This window comes from Silene latifolia, chromosome 10 (assembly GCF_048544455.1).
Source record: "Silene latifolia isolate original U9 population chromosome 10, ASM4854445v1, whole genome shotgun sequence".
NCBI lineage: Eukaryota > Viridiplantae > Streptophyta > Magnoliopsida > Caryophyllales > Caryophyllaceae > Silene > Silene latifolia.
The window spans coordinates 45,694,554-45,719,147 of record NC_133535.1 but is presented as its reverse complement, the minus strand read 5'-3'; the positions used below and the strand labels follow the sequence as shown (position 1 = coordinate 45,719,147).

At 38.0% G+C, this 24,594-nt stretch overlaps 1 non-coding gene across 1 annotated transcript; it reads left to right on the top strand.

Annotated features, from left to right (window-relative positions):
• The first annotated feature begins 12,694 nt into the window (after nucleotides 1–12,694).
• Nucleotides 12,695–12,801, top strand: LOC141610134 (small nucleolar RNA R71). The gene has a single exon (XR_012528031.1). It is a non-coding gene; the product is annotated as a small nucleolar RNA R71 (small nucleolar RNA).
• The last annotated feature ends 11,793 nt before the right edge of the window (nucleotides 12,802–24,594 follow it).

Below are 24,594 nucleotides of genomic sequence, written 5' to 3'. Positions count from 1 at the left end.
TATTTTAGATGTTTTGGAAGCAAATGTTTTGTTCATAACAATGGTAAAAACAACTTGGATAAGTTCGATCCACGTAGTGATGAAGGAGTATTTATTGGTTACTCCGATCATAGCAAGGCCTAAAAAGTTTACAATAAACGAACCTTGGTAATTGAAGAAAGCATCCATGTCATTTTTGATGAATCTAGTGTGCTTGGACAGGTACAAAACGTGGATGATGAAGATGATGATGACGATGAGTTTGAGATTGGTCTTGTTTGAAAAGACTTCGTGTTCGAGAATGAAGAAGCTCCCAACGCTGACTTGCAACAGACACAGGGACTGTCACCTTCAAAGGAGATCAGCAACTCAGGGGGAACACGTAGCACATATGTTGTTGTTTCCTCTATAGAAGCAATAGACCCAACGACTGTTGCCTCCACCTCCAGAACTGAATTAACCCAAAACAATGAGGATGAAGATTCCTCCAGGCCAAAAGAAACAGTCACTATGACTGATGCTGCTGAGGGGGAACAAGAAACCGTTGTTCCAAAGAAGTGGAAACACCAAAGTTCTCATCCACTCACTAATCTCACAAGTGATCTCAACTCGGGAATTAGAACAAGATCATCCCTCAAAAATCTCGCTCATCTCAATGAATTTTGTGCCCACAATGCCTTTCTTTCTCAAATTGAACCTTCAAATGTAACAGTCGCCTTGACTGATGCAGACTGGTTGCTTGCTATGCAAGAAGAACTCAATCAATTCAAAAGAAACAAGGTATAACACTTAGTCCCTAGACCGCCTAATCGTACTGTCATTGGTACTAGGTGGGTCTTTCGCAACAAGCTTGATGACTTGGGAGAAATTGTAAGGAACAAGGCTAGGCTAGTGGTGCAAGGTTATAACCAACAAGAGGGTATTGATTACGATGAAACCTATGCACCGGTAGCTAGACTTGAGGCCATACGATTGCTTATAGCTTTTGCGGCTCACAAAGGCATTAAACTCTTCTAAATGGATGTTAAAACCGCTTTCTTAAATGGATATTTGGAAGAAGATGTCTTTGTAGAGGAACCACCGGGTTTTCAGAACAATGACTTGCCTAACCATGTTTTCAAATTAGACAAAGCTCTTTATGGTTTAAAACAAGCACCAAGGTGTTGGTATGATAGATTGTCTAAGTTTCTTATTGAAAATGGTTTTAAAAGAGGCTCCGTTGACAAAACATTGTTCTTAAAGTCACGGTGACATTTAACTGTTGTTGGTTGTACAAGTATATGTTGATGACATTATATTTGGTGCAACAAATGAACTCCTTTACTTATATTTTTCGGAACTAATGAAATCGGAGTTTGAAATGAGCATGATGGGTGAGCTAGGATTTTTCCTTGGGCTCCAAATTAAGCAATCAAAGGATGGAATCAAGATCCATCAACAAAAGTATATTAAGGAAATGCTTAAGAAATTTGGGATGACTAATGGTAAGTCTCATGATACACCTATGGTAGCCGGGTCCAAATTGGACAAAGATGAACTCGGTAAGAATGTTAGTGATAAGGTGTATAGAGGTATGATAGGCTCACTTCTCTACTTGACCGCAAGTCGTCCCGACATTCTCTTTAGTGTTTGTTATGTGCTAGGTTCCAAGCAAATCCGAAAGAATCACATTTTAAAGCCGTTAAACGAATTCTTCGGTATTTGATTGGAACAAAAAATCTTTACTTATGGTATCCCTTACATTGTCCTTTTGATCTCATAGGCTTTTCGGATGCGGACTATGCGGGATGTACGGATGATAGAAAGAGCACCTCCGGAATTGCAACATTCTTGGGTCCTTGTTTGATCTCTTGGGGCTCAAAGAAACAAAATACGGTAGCTCTTTCAACGGCCGAAAGTGAGTACGTTAGTGCCGCACATTGTTGTTCTCAATTACTTTGGGTAAGACAACAACTCTTGGATTTTGGTATTATTTTTGACTCCGTTCCCATAATGTGTGATAATACGAGTGCAATAAATATTTCCAAAAATCCTATTCAACACTCTAAAACCAAACATATTGATATTCGTCACCACTTTATTCGTGATCATGTGGAAAAAGGACATGTTAAACTTATCTTTTGCAAAACCGAAAATCAAATTGCCGATATTTTCACTAAGCCACTCGCAAGAGAACATTTTGAGAAATTTAGACTAGAAATTGGGTTAATTAATTGCTTGTGATTTTTAGTGTGAGTTTTACAAATTTCCTTAATTGATTAAATTAAAATTGGATATATGTTATTAAATATTCTAAGTGCATTAACATCACTTTTAGACCAAAAATTGACACCGTATTCGTGAATCGGTAATCACTCAACCTCATATCTAAATTTACGTTTATAATATACTACCTTGCGTTTTTATTTCGAGTGATTGAAATTAATTGGTTGGGCCAACTACCTCACTTACAACATTTATTGGGCCATTTACTCCCTCAAACCAACCGAACACCCATAACCCATTTATCCCTTCATCTCCCAAATCCATAAACTCCCTCAAATCTCACCTACCTTTAACCCACCATGGTCAAGACCTCTTTCAATACCCCTATACCCGTCAAACCAGTAAAAATGACATCCCCACCTGTCACATCTGACCCACCAACAACAACAACTCCAAATATGCCTACCCAAAAAGTCTCCCATGCCTTTCCTCCACAAACCTCAACCACGACTCCAACCCCATCACCGAACCCAGAACTACCAAACCCTCATCCAACACCTCTCTCCACTGTCCCACCATCATCGGTCCCATCTGACGACATCCCCATCTCAACCATGGTCGGGCGTCGTACTCGAGGAGGTCGGAAGAAGAGTACTACTGTCCCAAGCTCTTCCTCTGAAACGGTTACGGTGAATGTTGATGATATTGAAGAAACTGAAATCGATTTGAATGAGAATCCGACTAAGTCTGCCGAGTCAGATCCGATTCCGGCAAAGAAAAACAACAAAAGGAAAGATAAAGCCTCTTCATCCCAATTACCCCCTATCTCCGAAAGTGTCGAGCAAAGCAACATTGAAAACCCCACTATCAATCCCCCTGTTGAAACACCCAGTGAACCACCCTTGAAAAAATCGAAACCAACAAAGAAGAAATTAGTGTACCTTTCACCCTCTGATTCGGTATCCCTAGTCTCTAAATGGGATTTAGCTCTTGTTTGGGATCATCTCAAAAGTCTAGATCTTCCTACCTCCATCTACAAAAATTGTGAGAGGTTGATGAATCCCAAAGCCATCCATTCTCCTCGGGTTTAAAATCAATCTTGGTTCGAGCCTCCCGCCTTTCACACTGTCCGTGACATGATTTTGGCTCAAGGTTGGGAGAAACTGTTGGAATTACGTGAACCGGTCTTTGTGAGTGAGGTGATTCAATTCTTTGCATCCGTCCGAGTGGATAAATCGGGTGATTTCCTCACGGCTAAGGTGAATGGTAAGCCTCTGAAACTGACTCAATCAGATTTTGCTACCGCCCTTAATATTTCAACCGGAGGTTATGATAATCTCCCCTCTGAAACCTGGATTGCCTTACCTTACGCCTCACCCCTAGGAGTCGCCCAAGTCGTTTGTCCTAAAACAGTCACCTGTGGTCCCGTGAGCAACACCCAAATACCCCCTCCTCTTCGAATTGTCTTTAACATGTTGTGTTGTTCCATTTACCCTTCGGGTGACCGGGGAAAACTCTCCATATCCCAACAATACCTAATTTATCACATTGCAACTCACAAGAAGGTGAACTTAGTTGGGTTAATGTTTAAGCGATTTCATCTTATTTCGACCAAACTCCGTAAACCCTCTTCTAGCATGCTACACTTACCCTATGGAATGTGGTTGTCAATCGTGCTCAAGGCACATGGGGTGTTAGTGAGTTCTAGCTTGGGGTCATTAGACATGTGTGCAATCATGAGTGATGGTTAAATGGGGAAAATGCTTATCAAAGTGGAAAATGATGAATTGATCTCTGTGAAAATTAAGACGGATCCTGAGGGTGGGTCGTCTAGTCAAGTGAATACGGGTAGTATGCGGGAAGTTCTTCAAGTTGTGGCTAAGTTAAGTGCTTGGATTAAGCACGATGCTAGCCAAAAGGATTTGGCCATCTCGGCTCTTGCCTCCACCGTGGACCTCATTCGTGGTGAAGTGGACATCATATCCACTCTTGTCTCAACAAAGGAACATGGTGATGATGCTCCATTGGATGATGATCCCTTGGGTAGTGGCTCGGATGGTGACCAAGCTTCCTCTCCTTAGCCTATCCCATCTATTTCGGCCCCTTGACCTTATCCTTGACTTTTCATTTTGTCCCACCTTGTTGTGCCCTTCTAAGACTATTTTTTTTTACTCGTTGTTTTATGCTTGGTGATGTATCTTAAACTACTTTTAGCCGTGGTGAACTACGGTTAGACTTTGTTTAAACCGTATGTTTGTGTTGACTTTGTTATCTTGTCACGGTTATATGTGTCTTTTTGTGTTTTCTTGTGGTTATTTGCACTCTAATGCCTTTGACATCCCTATCCTTTTTGATGATGTCAAGAGGGGGAAAAGGTAAACTCATGCTCTTAAATCTCATTGCATATTGATTAACTAATGTCTAAGCCTAACCTTCTTAGCTTTGAATCTTGTTTTGGGGCAATGTAAAATTGTCATGGTTAGTTTGATTCTAGTTCTTGCTTTATATAAGGTAATATAGTCTCTCTCATTTGATCTTGCTTATTTAAAATCTTGAATTAAGGTGTTTACATTGCTTATACATTCGTTTGGGGCTTGTCATCATCAAAGGGGGAATTTGTTGGGTTCCTTAAATTGATGATAACATGCCCATTTGATTTGTGTTATCTTAGTTTACCTTTTCAGGATTAATGATTAAATCAAGCATGGATTAAGAAGTGTTGAAGTTGTTAATCATCCCATTGTATTGAGTCTTAAGTATCATCTAATGTACAAGTGAGAAAGTAGAGTATCCTAGAGTAATAGAAACAGTCAAGACGACTCTTACTTTTACAAAGTAACAGCTGCCTGGACTGTTGCCTAAATTCGTAACACTTGAATTCTTTTTATCCTTTTATCTTTCAAAAGTCTTTTCGTGTCTCTTATTTTTTGAAAGATAAACTTCAGATTTTTATTAGGATTTGGCCTTCAATAAAGAGTGGTTTGAATAATTATCATTTTCAAAATGTTTCCTCTTTGTGCAAATTTGACCCTTTGGTCTTTTAGAAAACAAGAATTGCTTTTTGCCATATTTGTGTAAACTTGTCATCATGTGACTTGTTTTTCCTTCTTTGTTTTCTGACTTTGCATGAGCTTTTATGGATAACTTTCAAACACTCTTTCTCTATTCTTGCCTTTGCAAAAGAACCTTCTTTGGTGCAAGTATTGGGTGGTTGTTGAAGCTCTTCACATGTGTGGTCTTTGACCCTTCAAAACCCTAGCAACCCCCTTACTCACTTCCTCTATAAAAGGCGAGCCATTCCTCCATAAAAATCTCAAGACTTTTCTGAGATTCATTTCAAGTTTGCAAATTGTTTTTCAAAGCTTTAAAAACCGAGTGTTTATTTGCAAAACTTTCAAAAGTCTTCAAGTTGTTACAATCATGGCTCTTTATTACTTTAACATACTAAACTCTCTTGCTTATGAATTGTTGATCTTGTAAAAGTTGTCCATCTCTATTCTTTGTTAAGAATAAGTTAGTGAAAACTTGATCCTTATAACATTCTAAGTGTGTTAGTAGAGTTTAGGACGGAGTAGTCTTCAACTCTTTGGCAACCGGAGTAGGTTGCGAGTTGGCTTGTCATAAGAACGGAGTAGTTCTTGGACTTGTATCACAAACGGAGTAGGTTGTTGTGTTTTATTGTACGGGTCTTTTAGTAGTCGGAGTAGATCACTAAAAGAAATCAATAAAAACAGTAGATTGGACGTAGGCACTTGAGTATTTGCCGAACCAATTCAAAATCTCGTGTTTGATCTTTTATTTTATTCCGCTGCTCTTTTATTTTTGTTTGTTTTGCTTTGCTTAACCTTCGAAGTAACAGTTCATTATACTCTCACATTTGGTCTGCAGTCTGTCCTCCATAAACTGAGATAAATAGCTACAGTCAGAACAATTGTTAGTTTCATACTTCAGCAAACATTCATTTCAATACTCGTTTAATCTTGCAATATTATTCGAAGTATTCTCTCATCTCTTTTGTTCTTATAACTCACTTTAAATCAATAAAGTTGAAGTTAAATTTTTAAATAGTACCTAATTCACCCCCTCCCCCTCTTAGGTACTTGAATCCATAAACTCAACAGCAGGTAATTTCTTATCTTTCTATACTTTATTATAGAAAAACTGTTTGTATTCCCCAAGCCCCTATAAATACAGCTATTTCGAGTAAAAAAACAAACACACACACTGAAAAAGTCCATTCCAAAAAATAACTTTATCTCCTCTGCAAAAAGGTAATTTCTTATCTTTCTATTCTTTATTTTTCTTTGATGTTTATTTTTCTTAACTGTCTACACTATACTGGATGCTGCAGAAAAGGTAATTCTCTTTCTTCTGCTTTGGTATGCTTTTAATTTGGTTGAAATATTTTAAACATCTTTTTATAAGGCAAAAAGTTTCATACTTCCAATGCTGCAGAATGAGTGACGTAACTGACGATAACCAAAGGTCCGCAACAAGAGAGGAAATCAATGAAGCGAAACGGAAGATAGAGTCCCTTTCGATAGAGTTGATCGAGACAAGGACAAATGTAGAGGCAGCAGAAAACCGGGAAGAGGCCTTAATAAGAGAGGTCGACAATGTTAGGACACAGTTGAAGGTTGCTGAACTTCAAAATGAACGTATGCGTAGACAGTTGAAGGAAAAGAAAAATAGAAACTACACAGAAACCGACATGGACAATCAATTCATTGCTTGTGTGAATGCTTTGAAGAAGTATTACACTGAAGTCTATCATTCAATCTCTGCCAATTGGACACCAGTTCTGAAAGCCATGGAACTTATAGTAGGATACAAAAACCCTTTTCAGGATGAGTCGGTGGAAGTTGAGAGCACTGTCCAAGGACCTGCGCGCATGCATCAGAGAATAGAATAAAGATATAAAAATCTAATGATGATGGTCAAGGGCTGCTGCTTTAAAATATGTTTAAAATATTTATTGCTTTAAAAATAATGGCTTTAATATTTTAGAACGTTAATGTTTATTATGTAAGTACTATCTTTAAGTACTATTTACTACTATGTTTAAGTAATGTTGGAATAACAGAAGTCTTTACCAGAATAATAGTGCAATAACAGCATAATAACTGTTAATTATGCAGAATAATACTGCAATAACAGCAGAATAATGATAGAATAACAGTGGAATAAAAGCAGTCTAAACCACTGCTTTTACACTTGACTAAATTTACACTTGAATAAAAATGAATAGTTTTAACAAAATAATGCTGGACTAACAGTGGAATAACAGCGGAATAAACTAGTCCTTTTGTGGAGTAATACTGCAATAACAGCAGAATAAACTACTTGTTATGCGGAATAATAGTGCAATAACAGCAGAATAACGGTGCAATAAGAATAGAATCACAGTTGAGAAAAAACAGCCATTGACAGTTGAATAGAAAATGGATATTCTTCGTAGAAATGGATAGTGTTTGTAAAGTTTAATTATACTAGTGGAATAACAGCAGAATAAGTGTAGACTAATAGGACAATAACAGCAGAGTAGCTCCTTATTATGCGGAATAATACTGCAATAACAACAGAATGATGGTAGAATAACAGTGGAATAAAAGCAGTCTAAACCACTGCTTTTACACTTGACTAAATTTACACTTGAATAAAAATGGATAGTATTTGTAGAAAACAAAGGTAATAGGAAAGCTTAATTAAACTAGAATAAGAGTCGAATAACTGTAGACTAATATTGCAATAACAGCAGAATAACTGTTCATTATGCTGAACAATACTGCAATAACAACAGAATAACATGGGGATTAGAGTAAAAATGGATGGTGTTTGAAAAAAGTACAAGTAATATGAAAACTCAATTAAATTAGAGTACACACTGGAATAACACCAGAATAATACGGGAATAACAGCACAATAAACTAGTTATTATATAGAATAGCAGTGCAATAACAGCACACTAATTGTTTAATAAACAGTTTACACTAACTTAGTCTGACTTTCCTGGATACACAACAGTCAAAGGTACAACATTCACTACGACGCCTGATTCTTCACTAGCAGCAGATGATTGGGGTTTCAATTCTTTCAACTTGTTCCTAGCTTACCCCAAATCCTACATCTTCGGCCTTTGATTCTCACAAGCCGTCGCTTTATCAAAAACTACTTGCCTATAAATATTAATATCTACCAAGATCAGGGAAGCCGATATTTCAACACAGAAGCTTCGACGAGCAATCTTGCTGTGAAGATTGGACTCAAACACGCTGCCACCATATTCGGCCATCGTGTACAGCAAGAAACACCCAGACTCGGAATTCAACAGTTCCTTCTTTTTCCATTTAAAAGGAACATCAACGATTTCAAAATTGCGGCAATCTTGAGACTTCATAACATTATGACCCTCCATAAAAACATACATATAGTTTGCCACAATCTCGGCCAATCTTCTGTACTCGGCTAATTTTTTGGCATCGTGAGTCATGTTGTCCAAAAAATCAATCGATTCATTCATAAAATTGATGCAGAAACAAGAGTAGTGATCTGGTCGGACTCACTTGGAGGTTTAGTTTTTGGTACTTGTCGTTAGGAGCACCTAGACAAAAACTATATTTATAACTTCACAAACAAATCTACAATTAGTAAAGAGGCAAGTAAAGGTCGGATCCCAAGGGACGGGAATTGAGATGAGATTTTCAATTGCAACTAGTGGTGTCAAGGGGTGTCACAATTTGGGGTTTGAATAGAAGGTCACTAGACTAAATAGCAATGAAAGTAAACAAGCAAGATGATTAAAAGAGATGTAAACAATTGATAAAAGGCACTAGGGTGTCATGGGGTCATAGGGGATTCATGGGAATTGATCATACAAACATATTCTCAAATTATAAGCAAGCAATTATTGTTGTGATGGATCGAGTTGGTTTATGTCTTACAATCCTAGGAAAGTTTGGGTCCCGGAGCCGAATCGTTTAGATTTTACAACATCTACAAGTCGACTTAGTCTTCCCTACTCAACTACATGCATGGTCTAATGAGACTCGAGTTGGTTTATGTCTTACAAGTCTCATTGAAAAGGTAAGTGATGGGTAAAAAATGCAAGGATTCATAGGCTCGCATTTCATCAAACATAACATGTGCATGAGTTGAGATCACAACAAGCAAGCAAATAAACCATGAAAACATATTAATTTAAGCATGAATCATCCAGAGTTGTTGATGTTGTTGCTTCCAAGTTTGTGCTAGCAACCACCATAGCAATTGAATCTTTCTTTGCTTGAAGGCATTGTTGTCTTTTTTAGAGTGCCTTTGCCTTGAGTGCCTTTGTTGATCCTTTTGTTCTTGCCATTGATGATTATACCACGAAAAGATTGAAAATCTTCAATTTCAAATTATACCCAAATCGATTTTAAGATGAAAGAATTTTGCTTTGTTCTTCAAAAATCGACTCAAAGGTTAAAGATTTTGGTGCTTAGATTGATTATTGTTGGTAAAGGAGTGATTGATTGTTGTTATGAGGAAGTTTTGATTTGATTTGGTTGAGTTTGGTTGAGGAAATCTTGTTTTTGGTGGTGGAGAAGATGAGGGTTTTGGGGTTTATGGGTAGTGTTTGAATGAAAGAATGAATGAATGAATGTGGGAAGGGGTATTTAAAATACCCGAAATTTTCAAAACTGCGGGTGGAAGACGAGCGGATTCCCTTCGGGACGCTCGGATTCTGCTCAATTTGGCTTCAGGAAAACCCGCCTAAAGACGAGCGTCTTTCAGTGAAGACGAGCGGATTCTGCAGGTAAGACGAGCGGATTCCCTCAGAGACGAGCGGATTTTGTTACAGCTAAATTTCTTAATCTGCACTGGCAAAAAGACGAGCGTCTTCCTGCAAACCCGAGCGGATTCTTTCAGACGAGCGTCTTCTCAGCTGAGACGCTCGGAATCTCTAACAGACCAAAATTTTCAATTTTGCAGCTCAATTGGACGGACGGCTTCTCCTGATGACGCTTGCATTCTCATAAGACGAGCGGATTCCCTAGAAGACGCTCGGATTCCACCTGGTCTACCCGGATTCAGTTTCATCCGTGTACTTGCATATCCCGTGTCATTTTCATTCTTCAAATTCCGTGTTCTTCATTGTAGGGGCACTACTAAGGCATGATTAGCCTAGGCAATTGCTATCCCCACACTAAGCTAAAGCACTACACATCAATAAAATCATTAGTCCCTCCCTCACTTCTCTCAAAAATGATAAATATCTTGATCAAAGCATAAAAATCAAAAAATGACAAAAATGCAATGTAAGAATTAAAATGCAAGTTAAGGAGTTAGAAATATTTACAAATGGTGGTTTGGAGAGGACTCCACCAAACTCTTATCAATTATGAGATGTCATGGGGGCATGTCCAAGGTGTTGTTGATGTTACTCAACACCTTGAAGAAGTAATCAAAAGCTTGTTCATTGTCATGATAAAGATCCTCAATAGATCTTTGCACTCATTGCTCTTCATGTTGGTCTTGATCGATAGCATTGCCAATATAGGGATTAAAAATCCCTTCAAATTCATCGTCCCAAAGACCACAAACTTCGTCTACTTGGTCATTAAAAATCTCTTGAGTTGATAGAGACAACTCTCCTTCTTTCTTGTTTTGGTCAATGGGGCCATCTTCTTCACTTGTCATGGGTGAGCTTTTCAAGCTCTCTTTGTTGCTATTCTATTGCTCTTTAAATGGAGCATCTTCAATTTTCTTCTTCCATGGAAATTCCAACTTCTTCCTATCATCCTTCCGGCAATAATGATCAACCATAAAACATGGTTCATGCAAATGGGGAGCTCTCATGGTTTTGTCAAGATTGAAAGTTATGCTCTCATCTCCCACTTCTAGAGTGAGCTCTCCATGCTTCACATCTATCACCGCACCCACGGTGTGTAAGAAAGGTCTACCTAGAATGATTGGAATATTGGAGTCTTCTTCCATGTCAACAATGACAAAGTCCACCGGGATGAAAAATTTCCCAACTCTTACGGGAACATCTTCCCATATCCCTAATGGTGTCTTCGTAGATCTATCGGCCATTTGGAGTGTGATATTGGTGCATTTAAGCTCTCCCATCCCTAACCTTTTACTTACCGAATACGGCATAACACTCACACTAGCCCCTAGATCACATAAGGCTTTGTTGATCGTGGTGTTGCCAATGGTACACGGTATTGAGAAGCTTCCCGGATCTTTAAGTTTTGGAGGTCAACTCCCTTGAAGGATTGCACTACTCACCTTAGTGAAGGCGATAGTCTCAAGCTTCCGGATAGACTTCTTTTTCGTAAGGATGTCTTTCATGTACTTTCCATAGGCCGGCACGTGATTGATTAATTCCGTGAAAGGAATCGAGACTTCCAAATTCTTCACAATTTCCATAAATTTTCCAAGTTGGTCATCAAATTTGGGCTTGACTTGACGACTTGGAAAAGGAAGTCTAATCACAATGGGCTCCTTCTCCTTGGTCTTATCTTCATTTTTCTTTGAAACTTCTTCTTTTGATGATTCTCGATTCTTGGAGTTTTGCACAACTTATTCTTTGTCACTAGCTTCCACAACTTCATCCTTAACTTGCTTCTTCGGTGCTTCATACCTTGTACCACTCCTCAAGTGAATGGCACTAACCGTTTCATGTCTCGGGGGATTACCTTGAGGTGGTAATTGCCCTTTTTGTCTTTGTGAGCTTGAAGATGCTAGTTGAGTCAATTAGGTTTTCAACATTTTGGTGTGGGCTAGGATGTTGTTGATGGTGATTTATTTTGCTTGACTATCCTTTTGCATTTGAGTGAAAAACTCTTGTTGATTCTTTTGCATTTGGATGACCGCTTTTTGAACATCAAAGCCTTGGTCATTTTTTTGATTGTATGGAGTTTGATTTTGGTAACCTTGGTTTTGGTTGTAAAAGGGTCTTTGATTTTGGTTTCTCATGGGAGGTGGAGTATATGTTGGTTGAGGGTTTTGAACATTTTGGCTTTTGTATGAGAGATTTGGGTGGAATTTGGTATTTTCATTATAATAATTTGAATAAGGGGTACCACTCTTGTATGCTTGAAAAGCATTCACTTGTTCATTTGTTCCCCTACATTCACATTGGTCATGTCCCAAAGTTCCACAATTCTCACATATCCCACTTGGGATTGATGAAGATGCCGTCATGGCATTGACATGATGCTTTGGTGATTTTGAGGCTTCTTCAAGTTTAGCCATTGCTTTCTCAAACTTCAAGTTTATGGTATCAATATAGGAGCTAAGTTGAGCACCCAATTGAGTAATAGAGTCCACTTCATGCTTTCCTCCTCTAGTAGCCTTGCGAGGTCTACTATATTGTGAATTATGGACCGCCATTTCCTCAATTTTGTTCCAAGTTTGATTATCGTCAACTTCGGTGAACATCCCATTTTATCCCATGTTGAGAATGTTTCTTGAGTCTTCATAAAGACCGTTCCAGAATTGATGTACCAAGAACCACTCACTAAGTCCATGATGAGGACATGACCGACAAATTCCTTTGAACCGCTCCCAAGCTTCATACAAAGATTCTTCATCCCTTTGCTTAAAGCCCGTAATTTGAGCTCTTAGCATGTTAGTCTTTTCCGGTGGATAGAACTTTTTGTAGAAAGCTAGAGCCAATTTCTTCCAAGAGTCAATTCCGAGAGTAGCCTTATCAAGGCCTTTCAACCATTGTTTGGCGGTGCCAATTAGAGAAAAAGGGAATAAGACCCATCGAATTTGGTCTTGAGTTACACCGGTTTGTGAAATCGCATCACAATAGTCACAAAAAGCCTCCATGTGAGAGTGAGGGTCTTCACTAGGCATCCCACCAAATTGGCTTCTTTCGACTAATTGGATAAATGCGGATTTAGCAATGAAATTTCCGGTTAAGTGTTGTGGTGTGGGAGTACCATTGAGTAGGTTCTCCTCGGTTGGTACGGAATGTGATGAAAATTTAGGCATTGTGGGTTGATTGTTGGGTTCTCCTCACCTTCTCTTGCAAAAGGGTTGACGAACTCAATAGTATTTGGTTGAATATCTACAACCTCACTAATACCTCTCAAAGTTCTCCTAGCAAGTCTTCTATTGGTTGTCAAAGTTCTTTCAATTTCGTGATCAACGGGTAACAAGTTACCTTGTGATCTTCTAGACATGCAAATTATCAAACAACTCGAAAACAATTAGAACAAACCTTGAGGAGTTTTACTTCCCCAAGGCAAAGAAAGACACAAATAATAACAATTTAAGAAAATCTAAATAAAGTTAACACCGTCCCCGGCAACGGCGCCATTTTTGGTCGGACTCACTTGGAGGTTTAGTTTTCGGTACTTGTCGTTAGGAGCACCTAGACCAAAACTATATTGATAACTTCACAAACAATTCTACAATTAGTAAAGAGGCAAGTAAAGGTCAGATCCCAAGGGACGGGAATTGAGATGAGATTTTCAATTGCAACTAGTGGTGTCAAGGGGTGTCACAATTTGGGGTTTGAATAGAAGGTCACTAGACTAAATAGCAATGAAAGTAAACAAGCAAGATGATTAAAAGAGATGTAAACAATTGATAAAAGGCACTAGGGTGTCATGGGGTCATAGGGGATTCATGGGAATTGATCATACAAACATATTCTCAAATTATAAGCAAGCAATTATTGTTGTGATGGATCGAGTTGGTTTATGTCTTACAATCCTAGGAAAGTTTGGGTCCCGGAGCCGAATCGTTTAGATTGTACAACACCTACAAGTCGACTTAGTCTTCCGTACTCAACTACATGCATGGTCTAATGAGACTCGAGTTGGTTTATGTCTTACAAGTCTCATTGAAAACGTAAGTGATGGGTAAAAAATGCAAGGATTCATAGGCTCACATTTAATCAAACATAACATGTGCATGAGTTGAGATCACAACAAGCAAACAAATAAACCATGAAAACATATTAATTTAAGCATGAATCATCCCCCATGTTGGTTTCCCCTAATTACCCATTAACCCTAACTAAGGAAACTACTCACTCATTATCATGTTGAACATGCTAGCAAGGTTGTCAATCATACCAACAAAGTAAAACATGATGAATAAATGAAGATAAATAACAATAATTAAGAAAGGATTAAGAGAATTATACCTACTAATGATTCCAATAATAAAGCAAAGAATAATAGAAGTACTTGATGATTGATTGGAAGGTTTTAAATCTCCCAATAATAACCCAAATAATCTTCAATTACCCAAAATGAAAGATGAACAAGAGAGAGATTAAGGAAATGAAACTTGTATTAAAACTTGATTAAATGTTGATTACAAGATTAAAGAGAGATTTGATTGATATTAACTACACTAAAGATTGCCAAGAAGAACATGCTTCTCTAATTAGACTAATGGGGTATTTATAGTGGGGATTAGGTACATAAATTAGGGTTTACTAAGGGCTTAAATGACGATTAAGTCCTTGAGGAATCGCCGGTCTCCAGGGAGACTCCGGTATCTTTTTCGCCGGTCTTGGAAAAATATGCGTATCCTTCATAGAACAAGTTGAAGACGGATTTTAGCTGTCACGCAATCCGAGCGTCCAGGTGGGGAAGACGGGCGGATTGTGCTTCTTTTGGACGAGCGGATTCAGGACAATCCGCTCGGATTGTGGTGGCTCTGGACAGGCGTCCACTGGGGGAAGACGCTCGAATTGTACCTCTTGGATGGGCGTCTTGTGGACAATCCGCTCGGATTGCCTTACAGCTACTTTCTTTCTTCTTTTCTTCCTTTTTCTTCATAGAATCCTTGAGGATTTCCTCGGGGATGCAAGGATCTTTTCTCATCATTGCCCATCTACTATAGTATGTACAAAGGCCTTCTAGTCTTGTCTTCTCTTTGATTCTTGGTCATTGAATTTAATCAATTTAGCTCTATTTTGCCATGAAAATGCAAGGTTTGCACTCCTTTCCTACCAAGGGATCAAAACCTCAAAGAATATGCAAAACAAAGGACTAAAGACAATAAATGACCCAAATATGCACTAAAAAGCATAGGAACAAGGCTAATTCGGGGACTAAATATGCTCTAATTATGGTCATATCAAATATCCTAATAATATAGCCGATATGAGTCAATTAGCGGGTCTCACTCCGCCCCTTCAACTCACAACAAGACAACCATGAGGTAGGATGCCTTCTTGCAAGGCAAGGTGGGTCTTGCCAAAATGGCGATACATCCAAGCATTAAAGCACACAAAACAAGTATTGGATGCATCTACAAAAGAATAGCCACTTTCCTCATCTAAGTGGCGGAAATTATCTACAAGGGAAGCAATTCAAGGGTACACACTCCTTTATAGATGCAATTTCTTCAAACTACTAAGCCTAGAAGGATACCAATAAATCACCTCCAAGTTGTGTCAAGCTAGGGTACCTTTGTCCTCAATCGTTAAATGCTTTTGTCAAGAATAGACTCCCTATGGTGTTTAGAAACACTGGAGGATTGCGGAATTCCCCCTCTTGCCTAGACAAGAAGAAGGGTCGTCCCCTCTCTACCATGCACAAAAATGGATACAATGGATAAAGGGATCGATAGAGTTTGAGTTTCATTTGGGAGTTTGCTTTTGTTTTTGTTTTTCCTTCCAATTTCTTGTGGCATATAACATTTGAGAACACTTTCTTTTGTCATTTCTTTTGATGTTTGGCATTTCAATACTTGACAATTTCAACTTTTTGCATTTCTTTTTGAACATTTTCAAAGTCACCCCAATTACTAACGAGGGTGGCTTATATTTGAAACATAGGAGTTCTATTTTTGCTCCTCTTTTCTTTTGATGCATTTTGCAAACTTTCTTTCACTTTTAATTTCATTTCTTAAACTCAAAATTGAACAATTTCTTTTTTTGCCCATTCCCTTTGATTATAAAATGTGGTAGAACATGGATGAATGATGGTTGCATGGTTTCAAGGGTCACCTTGGAATAAACGGTAGCCAAGGAGTTATCACACCACGAGGTACTCTTGACTAGGCCTTAATCCATGGGTCAAAGGATACTAGCATGACACATCCTAGGGTGTTTTATAAGTATTCTAACAAGCAAAGTCTTAAGAAGAAAAAGCATCTACTAGGGCCTATATACACTTGTCAAGCTTCCCAAGTAGACGGTTTCGCAAAATTTTCTAACATGCAAACTACATGCTATGATGCAACTAATATTTATACATCCTAATGCATATGATTCTATCAACTAATATGCCATATAATCTAGATGCAAGTCCTAAATTCACATTGTTTATACCGCATCAATAAAAATAAAGCCACATAGTCATTAACATAAAGAGGAAAAAGGAGATTGGAAAGATCATACCATGCGGTCTTAAAAATAAAGCCACATAGTCATTAACATAAAGAGTGAATAAAGAGCATCCTCCTAAACAGAAAGCATAAACAAACCAAAAATAGTGCGCAAGTGTTAAATTTATATCACTACTTGTGAGTAAATATGTAGGTAATAACGCAAAATAGCAAAGAAAAAAAAACAAAATACCATATGACGAAGTCCAAAAAACATTGAGCTTGGTTCTGAACGTTCCTCAAACTCCAACGAATTCAAAAGAATCGATCAAACATCGACTACTCTTGTTGACATCATAGCAGCTGCATCTACAATGGAAACAATATCCTCATGTCCAAAAACACGCCGACGTCGTCGTTGTACAACACTAACATCTCACTGCATTCACAAAAAATAACATATGATAAGAACAGTGGTATTACAGTGGTATAACAAGAGAATAACGAGTTGATAATAACAGTAACAATAACAAAGAGAATAATAGTGGAATAACAACAGAATAATAGTGGTATAACAGTAGAATAACAAAAGGGAATTAACAGTGGGATTACAGTGGACTAGCAGCGGAATAATAGTGGTATAACAGTAGAATAACAGTTCAATAACAGCAGAATAACAAAAGGAATTAACAGTGGAATTACACTGGACTAACAGCGGAATAATAGTGGTATAACCGTAGAATAACAGTTCAATAACAGCAGAATAACAAAGGGAACTAACAGTGGAATTGCTGATACTAGTTTGATAAAATAACAGCATAATAACAGCAGATTAACAGCAGAATAACAGTGGGAAACAGAAAGACTAACTGAACAGGAACACCACAATCAAAGAAATGAAAATCGACACCTACTCTTTTTTTAAGTGAGCGTCTTCACGAAGAACAAAGTCCACCACTTGCTTCCGCACCTTCGGCATCTCAGAGATCTGTTTTTTGTTCTTCCGAAACAAATCCGACACCGCAAAAAAACTACTTTCCTCTGGCCCGCAATCCATAGAGCAACCCAGCCCATCGTCTGACTTAACCCTTTTACGGCTACCCAAAGCCGACTTTGGACTCACGGTGCTATCCACACCCATGCTTCCCACTTGACGGCTGGCAGTAGGGGTGTTTATAGAGAATTTAGTGCTATCAACGACAGTAGGAGAAGCGACGGGCTCGACAACAGGTTGCGTCGTCTTAACCTTCTTATCAACAGTTTTCACCCTGCCAGAACTACGACGTTTCTTAGCGCTTTGAGAAACCCTCGCTTCCGTATCCTCAATACGCCGTTTCTCTTCAAGCACACTCAGGGTTTCCTTTCTTGTCCTGTTCAACTCCTCCAAAGTTTTCAACACATCTTCCCTGGACTAGTTCATATCGAGAAACACCAACAAGGCGATCTCGGCGCGGTAAAGGGCTCTTGAATCAGAATTACCAAAGTCACAATCAAAAACAGTTCCACGGTAAAAGAGCATGTGCAACATCATATATACACCGCAGTCCAAATTTTCAATCGCAGCGGTTTGCCAGGTAAAAGGGACGTTGACAATTTTATAATCTTTAACCTCCCCGCCTCGGACAACTCCTTTTTTGACCAAGAAATCAGACATCAAGCTCACCTTCAAATAAGCAAGGAAAAATAAAACATAATTATCAACAATACTTAAACAAACTAGGCAAAACACCAAGAGAAAATTAGGCACAATAAATAACTTACAACAGTTTGACAATACACCAAACGTACACACGGTTGTTGATCATCAGCAAACAACGCCTCTTGAAATACATTATCAAGATATTCAACCCTCTTCGCGTTGAAATTGATGCACAAACAGCTGAAGTGCTCATACAAAAGAATTGGGATGAGAATCTGGGAAAATATTTGGCCAAAAAAATTGTTACTAATTATGTGGTTTTAAAAAAAAAAAAGCAGAAACACAGCAGAACAATAGAAGAGTAATAGTAGAGTAACAGTAGAATAATAGTAGAATACACACAAGTACAGAAACATACCATATCAGAATTAAGATCACAATCTCTCTTGTTGTTATTTACAAACACAGTAAATGACAATATGACTTCCGCACATAAATCACTCCTGGAAGCCTTCTCATGTTTCGACGGCATACAAATTCGCCCCAATGGACTCTAAACACAAAGTGGAGAAAATAGTTGAAAAGTGATGCAAAATGAAAAATAAAGTAAAAGACACGATAAGATAGAATAACTAACCGTTGCACCCATCCCAAAGAAAAGTCGACTTGGACTTCCTCTTATACAAGTATCATTAAGAAAGAGAGACCACCAGTCCACAACACCAAGCATTATCATTGAGTTTGGAACCATGGATTCCATATCCTCTCGATTCAGGTAGCTATGAACACCCCAAGTGACAAGATTCTCCCTTAAAAACCGAATAAACAGGAAAAATAAGAGTCACATAAATATATTTTTGAAGAACAAAAAGTAGAATAATATTTTAAACAAAAAGGGAAATATTTTTTAAAATAAAAAGGAGGTCTTACCCTTGGGAAATATTATGATCATTCAAGAAACAGTAGTCTGCAACCTCTTTCCTCTTGGATAGCATTGGGTTGAAAACATGTCCCATTGTTATCATTGATTTTGACAGGACAACTAGCTGAGGATCCACATTACCACAAACATAGGTGCATCCGAAATTCTCAAGCACAACGGACAACATTAGCTCCTCATGTGCAGCAGAGTGCTGCAAATAACTTGTACCGATATTAGGAGCATTCAACCCAGCAACGCCATTGTCCTCTAGGACAGCCTCACCAACAATAGTACCAGCCTCCAACACAACCTCGCCATCCTGTTTATCAGATTTATCTATCTCAGACGCAGCCCCAAGCAACAAGTCTGCATGACAAGACATCACCACATCCGCTACTTCCTCTTCTGCAGTCACAAATGCTTCACTGCCAATTTGAGTGGAATGTTGAGTGTCATTAGGCAATGGAATGTCAGCACCGGTATCCGTCACCTCTGTCTCAGGCAAACAAGCATCAGTCTTTTGAATTTGAGTTGCTTGAACCTCTACCGGTGTACACTCAACAGTATTAGGCACGTCCTCTGGCGGATTATCAACAAGATAGTCTTCAACTTAAATGTTAACGTCCTCCACATCATTGTTAACATCCTCCACATCAATGGTAATGTCCCCCACATCAACTACTTTCTCACCAACATCATCTGGCTCTCCATAACGAAACTGAATGTCAGCACAGATATCCGTCGTAATAGAATCTAAATAAACCGAGCGGTGACAATTGTGGAGTCCCCACCTTTGCACTTTGTTGAATGACGGGACTATGTTCAACACCCTTCTTTTCAGCTATAGTCAGATGCACATCCGAAAGCCCGACACACTCCTTATAAAATTGAGAAAACAGATTAAATGATGGAGGTTCAATAATGACATCTTCATGTCTAGCTTTTTTGGAAGCTGGTTCTTCAGGAATAGTTGATCGCGATTTATTTGCCGCTTGCATAGCCAATACATGCTTAACCCGTTCGTCCAACACACGGATAACTTGATTCGTGAAGAAAGATGGGGTGGCAACCAAATTCTCCGACCCTTCACAATGCACTTTTTCTGACTGTTCAGTCGTGCTTTCTTTAGCAGCTCGTCGGGTTACTTGGCTGGGCAACTTAGCACCAGGTGCTTGACGCATAGCCTGCTGGTTCTTCTTCATCATCTTCGACTTTATTAGTTCTGCCCGTTAGAAGTATCGGCGGCATAAAATCTGAGAGTCCCTCTCATTAAGCAGTATAAGTTGATGAACATCCTGTAAGATAAAATCCCAAAATTTTACTTAAAACTGAATTCCAAAACATAATAAAAGTACAATAATAGTAGAATAACAGAGGAATAATAGTACACTAACAGTGAGAATAGATAATAAGTGGATTAATTGTAGAATAAAAGAGCATAACGGTGGAGTAATAAAATAACAAAGGAATAACAAAGACACTAACAAAGCAGAGTAAATAACAATGGAGTAATAGTAGAATAACAAAGAGAAGAACAAAGTGGAGTAACAATTGGAATGAAAAATAGAATAACAAAGAGAATGACAAAGCAGAAAACTGAGGAATAACAGTGGAATAATCGTAAAATAATAGCATTAGGACAACTAATACTTAAAGACAATAACAGAATAACATTTTAGAATGATTCGTTTAAAAACAATCAAACAGGTGCTTACGTCGACCGCTGTGGACTGTACTTGCTCATCCGTAAGAATATCATGAGGTAGATCCAGCACAAGACATCGACGTTGACTACGTTGACCAGAGCCAACGATGTTTGGATGAGACAATGGGAAAGCAACGTCTGAACGCTCCCCAGTGCCCAGAGCACCAGCAGCTGCCTCACGCTGCAACCTCTCACTAAAAGACTTAAAATCCCAATGTTTAATGAGCGGTAGCTCATTATTCACCTGATCACCGCTAAAGAAATAACGGTGAAAATAGGTGATAGCCAACAGCACTAGACAACAACGAATATTTTTCCTCCCGTTAAGGGATTCACGCACAGAAGTCACCAATTCTGAGAAGACAAACTGACACCATTTAACTTCCTTGATCCTAGAAACATCTTCCACAGCGCTTAGAAGTCTAAGATCAACCACAAAACCCGACACAGGAGCAACGAAACACGACATAGCAAACAGAACAAAAGCCTTCTTAAACTCATCATCCTCAACCAAAGACTCTAGCAAGGTCTCCTGAACTTTATTCAGTGGTATCCCACTTTTGTTATTGGCGATACCATACTTCTCACGCCAAGCACGCTTCAAAGCTTCTCCATCAGCGTCTGCAGAACCCAGAAACCCAGTAATAACCAAATCCAATTTTGGTCCAGAATTTGGTAAACCAAACACATCGTGCACATCATCTGCAGTCAACTCGTACTTCTCCGTTTCAGATATTTCAAAAAACTTCCCACTTCTAAAAGCATATATAATCTCCCGGAACATGGTATGGGGGAGGGAAGAAAGCTTCAACTCAAGCAAACCCCCGAATCCCATTTCTCTAACAGCCTCCTTCTGCTCCTCGGTGAGGGCTTCAATAACTCTGAGAAGAAAAGCAGGCCGACAGCAGCTAACAAATGGATCGGCACTATGTACACAAAGGGGAAAAAATATGCAATGCATTAAAACATTTAAGATAACAAAAGCAAAGCAGTAGAATAATAGCAAAATAACAGGAGAGCAGCAAAAAATAACACGAAAAATAACATATTAATAGCAAAATAACAGCAAAATAAAAGTAGAATAAATAGTACATACACCGGGTTATTTTTCTGCGGCATCTTGACGAGGTTGGTTGCTGCTACTTATCACAATTCCCTTCTCATGCTTAACTTTCCTAGCCAACTTACTACTAGTCTTTGGTGGACTAGACGACAACTTCGCAACTTGAGTCTCAGCCTTTTGTTTGGTTTTTTTAGTGGGTGGTTCGGTTGTACATATTTCTTGACTACGAGTACTCCTTCTCTGAGAAGCAGTGCTCTTTGATGGAGATGTGAGAGGGGATTTGGATGGAGACGGACCTGGAGAATTTGATGATGACGGTTGAGTAGACTTTGATGAAGCTGCGGATTTGATTTTTAACTTCATTTTCAGTTGTACTATCGAGAAAATAAAAATAAGGATCACTTTCAATGATAAATAGGTATTCGGCTGGACTTTTTAATAATGACGGCATGATGAGAGTACGGTAACAGCAGAATAACAGAACACTAACAATTAGTCAAACTAATAACAGAACCCTTATAATACAGTAGTAAAAACACAAAAAGAAGAACACGGAAGTGTAAAGAAAAACACAAAGAGAATCAAAAGAAAGCCTATTTGAATAAAGATTCAAAGACAGTTTCAAAATTACATACGGCCTACATAAGCCTTCATAAAACAAAATAACGTACTAAATTACAAACCAGAGACAGTTTCAAATTACATAATACCCAAAATACATTCTTTCCGAGAAAGAACCAAAATGTACTTCCGAAAATACATGACATAACGTAAAAAGTCAGTCAAGGTCAACAACACCGACTGACTTATAATACAACTCGTAAGCAAGATCATAAGCAGTAGGATAGTCCCTGTGTGTTTCAAAGTACTCGTGAATTAGCCTGATCCGTTCAGATACAAGTGCATCAAGGATCGAGTCATGATCGTGTATATACCGGCAAGTATGCAACACCGCCTTTGTTGGCTCACTTGCAAGCATGTAGCACTTGCATCGTTTGGAAACTACTTTCGAGCCCCTTGACAAAATCTTAAAACCTTCACTGTGACTTGTTGTTAGAACTTTCATATATTCGGTGTGAACACCGGGCGCACTTTTATGAAATAGGAACATTTGTGACCATTTCTTACAAACAAGACACATATTGCTCTTGTCCAAAGTTGTCTCTACATGATCGAATACTCTTTCCATTAGGTCCTGGCTATTTAAAACTGCCGACATTGATTGATTACGACGACGAACTCGTACATTAACTTCAAAGCACTTATCACTCTTATCGTCCAATAACCAACCCAATTTTTATTTCTTTTCAGTAGCGAACTCTCTAGCAAATAACAATTTATCTTCATTCACTATATTTATTGCCCATCCCTCACAAACTAAGTCCATTAGTGATGCTGAAACCTACAAACAAACAAAGCCAAACAAACAAACCACAAGAATAATAACAGAATAACACAAAAAGAATAACAGTAAATAAAAACAAGAAAAACACTACAATGACAGGAAGAGTAACGCTGCAATGACACCATAGGACCAGTATAACAGCGGAATAACAGAAGTACTGAAAAGTGAAGACAACACGAACAAACACAAAACCCTAGAAAAGCACAGTAAACAATTAAAACATGACAAATAACTTGACAACAAACTAAGCGCTAGAATAACAGCAGAATAACACAAAAAGTAAAGTGTGTAGAGATCAATAATAAAATACTCAACACAACTCGTCAACTAGAACATGCAAATCACTTTAAAACAATAGAAAACTGCAGAAACGACTAGAACATGCAAATCACTTCAGGAAAAAGCAGAAATTCAAAATGCAGCATGATATTACAATGAAGAAACTGCATAAACGCAATAACGACATTAAAGTACTCGATTAAGTAAACCTAGCGATAATTAAACTGAAAAAAGGAATAAAAAAGCATACAAAAGCATGAAATAAAACAAAATAACAGAATAAAAGAGGAAAACGTCATGAAATTACCTTCAATCGGAAGAAAGATGATCAACGGCGAAGAGAAAACACGAAGGTGACGAACGGTTGAAGAAGAATAACACAAGAATAATAGAAGAGAGAGAAACGCTTACAGTTAAAAATTATTATATAAACGGTTTTGTAGTAATAAGGAGTATTAATTAGAGAGGGAAACAGTTAGAATAGTAAATGACGGAAAGAAGAGAGAGAGAGAGAGAGAGAAAGAGAGAAAGAAAAAAAAAAAAGAAAATAAACTAAATAACAATGCTTTTATATGACAACTAAGATTAATCTTGGCCACTCATCTCTAATTTAATCTAATCAATTTGAGATTCCCCCAACTCGTAACTCACGATAAGAACCAAAATCACCAAATCCAATCTCTCTCTCTCTCTCTCTCTCTCTCTCTCTATATATATATATATATATATATATATATATATATATATATATATATATATATATATATATATATATATATATATATATATATATATATATATATATATATATATATATATATATATATATATATAGAAGAAGGATCAAGTGAGTCCACCAAAAATCCTTGAGTCCATAAGTTCTCTTTAGGACCCTTAAAAAGATAGGATGGAGGGCTGAGATTGAAAGGAAAAAAGGGAGGATTAGTGCTAAAATTAGGGGATCAATCCTAATTAATCACTTTCCCTCACTACTATCCCTAATCAAGCCCTAATTTCACTATAAAACCCTTCTTTTTCCACTCACTTCTCTCTCATCTCATAATTATCCTCCCCCTCATCTCTCTAAAAACCAAAAAAACTCAATTCC